The 4,786-nt window shown below is 42.3% G+C and overlaps 1 protein-coding gene across 1 annotated transcript in view; it reads right to left on the reverse strand.

Annotated features, from left to right (window-relative positions):
* MICAL1 (microtubule associated monooxygenase, calponin and LIM domain containing 1) overlaps nucleotides 1–921 on the reverse strand; it is a 54,363-nt gene extending 53,442 nt beyond the window's left edge. The window contains exon 1 of the mRNA XM_039323271.1: nucleotides 431–921. The gene's annotated coding sequence lies outside the window, so the exon portion shown is untranslated. The remainder of the gene's footprint in view (nucleotides 1–430) is intronic.
* Between the last annotated feature and the right edge of the window lie 3,865 nt (nucleotides 922–4,786).

Genomic DNA, 4,786 nt, shown 5'->3' on the forward strand with positions numbered 1-4,786 from the left:
CAACTCTTCCCATCCTTACTGGACATGAGGGCTCGTAACCTGTCATAGAAGCTAATAAAACAGAACATCAAGTCGTTTTTCCGCTTCTGCTGGATCAAAAATACTGCTAATAGAAAACGCCCGGGTGCGATCACAAGTCCCAAGCCTGTGCTTTACCAACCAGCGGCGAACCGTCCCCACCCAAGAATTTAGTAAGAAGAGGGAATCCTCTGCCTACGGACGAAGACCTTTATCTTTAGTTTAACTCTTAGCCTTCCAGTTCTTTAGATTCCGCTCATCCTGGCCTGGAAGGAAAAGGGTCTGCCCCTGCCTTTTTTGATGTGGGGAGGGGAGGGGGAGGAAAGAGCCCAGCACTCTGCATATGCTTAGCGATACCCTGTTTTATTACTGACTCATATTCCAGGCTACCCCACTCCACGTCCAGACCTACCCGCGGTCGTTCCGGCGAGGCAGGCGCGCACAAAGTCACGGCCCTCCCTCGCCAGATGGGGGAGCGACGGAAAAGCCCCTCTTCCCGTTGGTTCTCCTTTGGGGCCGGAGTAGCGTCGGGCGCCACTTCCTCCGCCGCCGGGACTCCGCTCTCGGCTAAGAGGAGCTGCTGGGCGGGAAGCTCTTCGAGGAGCCCCCGCGCAGCCAAGGTGCCCCTGCCCTTCTGAGGCAGAAAAAAGGAGCGGTTCCCTCCCGAGCTCCGCAAGAAGCAGACGGAAGGAGAGCATCGGGCACCGACTGGGAGAGGACGGGAGCCACATCGCCGCGAAGGCGGGGCTTCATGGCCAGCCGGGCGTTTCAAAAGTCCCTGAGCGACGTGGGTTGGACTCTGGAGAACGCATTGTGGTGTCGTGGGTCGGAGTGGGTTTATCGCGCGCTCTCGCGGAGCAGACGGGGCTGAAAAGCGTCCGCTCCCCAGGAACTCTTTTTTGGGCGGGGGCTTCCCCCGTTTTAACTACGACAGAGCCGTTGGAATTGGGGGGGGGGGCCCGCAGGAGAGGGACTTGCCTGTGTGTTGCCTTCCAGAAAAACGTGGCTCGGTGCTTAAAAGAGACCGAGGGGTCGCTACTACAACATTCAGTTCAACTAATCAATTAAAGAATAACTCCAAGACTTAAGACAATATTTCAGGTTTCCCCCTTCTTTCAATATAGTATACTGAAAACGAAAAATAGAAAAAAATGGACGGGCAAAAAAAAAAAAATGTTGAAGGGGGGGAGGGAGGGAGGGATTCAAATGAACATTCGCCTCCCTCCTCCCCAGTTTCTCAAATTCTTTAGAAAAGTCTCGGGATTGCATTTCTGACTTGAAAAGAAACGAGATCTTCCTCTTTTGAATAAATATCAACCTTTTTAACTGGTTTATATTTTAGTTTCACCGGGCTCCATCTGGAGACCTGTAAGGGAAAAAGATGAAGTATACACGAAAAAAGAAGAAGTGGTTTTAAAGAACTGATCACCGTGTGGAACAAATAATAAACAGTTGCACTTCCTGCTCGTGCAGAGCGGCAAAATGCAACCACACTTTCCTCTTTGTTGCCCAATACTGAAAACAACAATAGATACCGTATTACAAACGATTTCCTGTGTATGTGAAACTTACTGGAGGCACCGTTAGATCTTGGTGCTCTCTGAGCTTGATTTTTTTTTCTTGCAGACGTTTCATTACCCAAACTAGGTAACATCATCAGTGCTAGTCACTGTTAGAACTTAGGTACCGTTTTGATGCAAGGCACTGACAACATCATTCTTTCCCAGAAAGTCTCAAGGCCATAGCCAGAAATAGTTCAGCTTAATCTCTGAATAGATGTGGTCACTGTGAAACGCTGCAGTGCATTACAAGAAGTTCAAAATCAATATAACAAAGAGAAAAAAGAGGAAAGCAGAATTTATTTACTGCTACATCTTTACTATCATAAGAAACAACATTCTTTTTTTTTTAGCATCAAGCACTTAAACTTGTTTGAGTATAGTAAAAAAATAGAAACTGTTAACAAAAGATAGCACCGCACATAGTGAATTGTATGGCATGTGCAAAATAAGCACATGTTCCATATGATTTTTATATATTATATAAGGTAATTAAGAAATGAAACACAGAGCCATGCAAGTAGCATTTTTGCATTCAGAACCTTGATTTTGATCAATATCTGAGACCTTATGTTTTCAATAGTCAACAATTTGTTTCTAAATCTGCAAAGTGATAGTCAAAAGATGTATGAATAATATCCATTTATAATTTTATGTACTGTATCTACAGAACTTCAGAATGTATTCTGCCAAAATACAAGTAGGCAAAATGATTAGCTTTGAAAAGAAAGGAAAAATATTCAATGGTAGACTTGGAAAAGCGTATTAGAGTACGTTTTCCCTATATATATCCCCATTGTATCTCCTGCTCTCTTCAATATTACTCTTGCTGCTTTAGTTATAAATAAACAAGAGGCTCAGACACCTTTCCTATTCAGAAAGGTTAGAATATTTGGGATTGGATTCTTTAGTCCAGAAAAATGGTGACTGACAAAGAGAGCATGTGATGGTGTATCATACAGCATTTTCCTCCTCTGTTAAACACTAGAACCAAGGATCATCCAATGAAGCTGATTGGAAGGAGATTCAGAGAAGGCAAAAGTACTTCATCCAGCACAATTAATCTGTGGAATTCACTATTTCAAGGCAGAGGTGATGACCAGTATGTTCAATGGCTTTAGAAGAGGATTGAATAAATGAAAGGATATCAATTTTGAAGATCCAGTATCACCTCTGTGTTGGGATGCAGCATGCCTTGGCATATTTTTGCAGGGGAACAGGAGGAGATGGTATGACCGTAATCTAATTTTCAGTGTCCTTTTTGACAAAATTCTGTAGTATCATGGTAAACAATATAACACCATAATTTAACATTGGAGAAATGTTAATAGTTTCTATGTGGTTTCCTAGTGAGTTAAAAAGTCCTCCAGATGAGCTCCGTTTTGACTCATTTCTGGAAACTCAACAGGTTTGGGACATGGCCAACCACCTCTGGCAGACTCCTCCATTAAATAAGCCACAAAGAAAACACTTTTTCCTAATCTCAGCCCCTCCCCCCCAGATTTCATGTCAATGTGGTTTTACCAACAATTTTCCCCATGTAACTCATATCAGATGAATTTATTCTGATTTAAGAAGATAGCCTGAAGGTCCCTTTGTTCCTAGACATATAAGGCTTTATAGATTATAGCTAGCCTTTTAAGTTGTCCCCAACAACCTAATGCCAATAGGCACAGGAACAAAAATAGAGGTGTAATATATTTGCAGTGTCTAGTTCTAGTTAGCAAACAAAAATGATGAACCAACTGTATTTCCAGAGTGGTCTTCAAAGACAAACCCTTGTGAAGTGCATTGCTGTAGTTCAATCAGATAGTCCCAAGAGCAAGGCTAATTGTTGAGAGGGTCTTTTGCTCCAGATAGGGTTTCAACTAGCATATCTGCAGCCATGTTCCAAGTTATAAATATGCTTCCCCAGTTACCACTTTGAGAGACAACATTACTGGAACCAGCCAAGAACCTCAGTGGACAGATAGCAGTTCTGTTTGGGTTTAGCTTCAAAAAGTTTCTTCCCATTCAGCCCTGATGGCTTCTACAGATTGGAACAGGACTTCAGTTATATACGTTTCCATCTCATATTTGCATGCACCAACAGGCTAATCTTCCATTCTTGTATTCTCCTAATTCTTGGAGACCACATTTAAACAACAGCATTAGTTGATTTGACATTACAGAAGAGGAAAGGGTTTGAGAGTTGTGTATTTCTGTTTCTTTCTCTTTTTTTGGAAAGCATCATATCTGTAACAAGGATAAAAGCTACCATTTTCTTAGTAGCAATCAGCAGAAGGTAGATTTTTCCAAGCCTGATACTCTCCAATCATGCTGGGACAATTCCCAAATTTGCAGAGAGCACATAAGTTATTTACATCTCCACACATCTGGAGATAGATTCAGCCATAGTCTGAACAAAATACAACATAGCTACTGTATTCTAACTGTCTTGGCTTCTTGTTTTGTAAATAAAAATAAAAACATTGTGATTTCCAACCAGGCTTAGAAATAGCTGTACCTTAGGAACATGCTATTACCTTAACATTTCAACATAACCTATAGGAGATGGAGCATTCCCCAGCCCAGTGGTGGGATTCAAACATGTGAACAACCGGTTCTCTGTGTGGATGCCACTTCCAGAAATCCATTCTGGGCCTGGGCAACAAAAAATTAGCTACTGGTTCTGCTGAAGTGGTGTGAACCGGCTGAATCCCACCACTGCCCCAGCCCCAGTGCTAAGTTCCAGTTCTGGAAAGTGTGCTTGATTTACAGGTGATATGCCAATCAGCAAGCTGAAAAGCTTTATTGACTCTCAGTGGTTTTTCATCATCTTTTATTTGCATCCATTCCTCAGGTAAATAAGACATGGTTCCAAATTCTTAACAGCATAAATGTTATGGCATTAGTCAAATGGGAAGGGCATCCATTCTCAGTCCCACCCTGTTATATTCAGGGATCTATCAGGTGAGACAAAACTCTCTTCCGTTCTTGAAACCCAATCCTACGCATGTATCTTTGCTTCAGTCTCATGCAGTTTTCCAAATATGATAGGGTTATAGCCTTTGGTTTGCAAATAATGAAAGTTTATTTTTCTCCTTCTCAAATATTGTTATTGCAATTCTATGCTGGGTGAGCCTCATTGCCACACATTAGTGGGGAGGAATGTTGCTCAGCACATTTTCCTATCTGTGACTTTGATCAGTATCACTCTCATATTGAGG

The sequence above is a fragment of the Crotalus tigris genome, unplaced genomic scaffold, assembly GCF_016545835.1.
Source record: "Crotalus tigris isolate CLP2741 ecotype Arizona unplaced genomic scaffold, ASM1654583v1 scf7180000024167.7108832, whole genome shotgun sequence".
Lineage (NCBI taxonomy): Eukaryota > Metazoa > Chordata > Lepidosauria > Squamata > Viperidae > Crotalus > Crotalus tigris.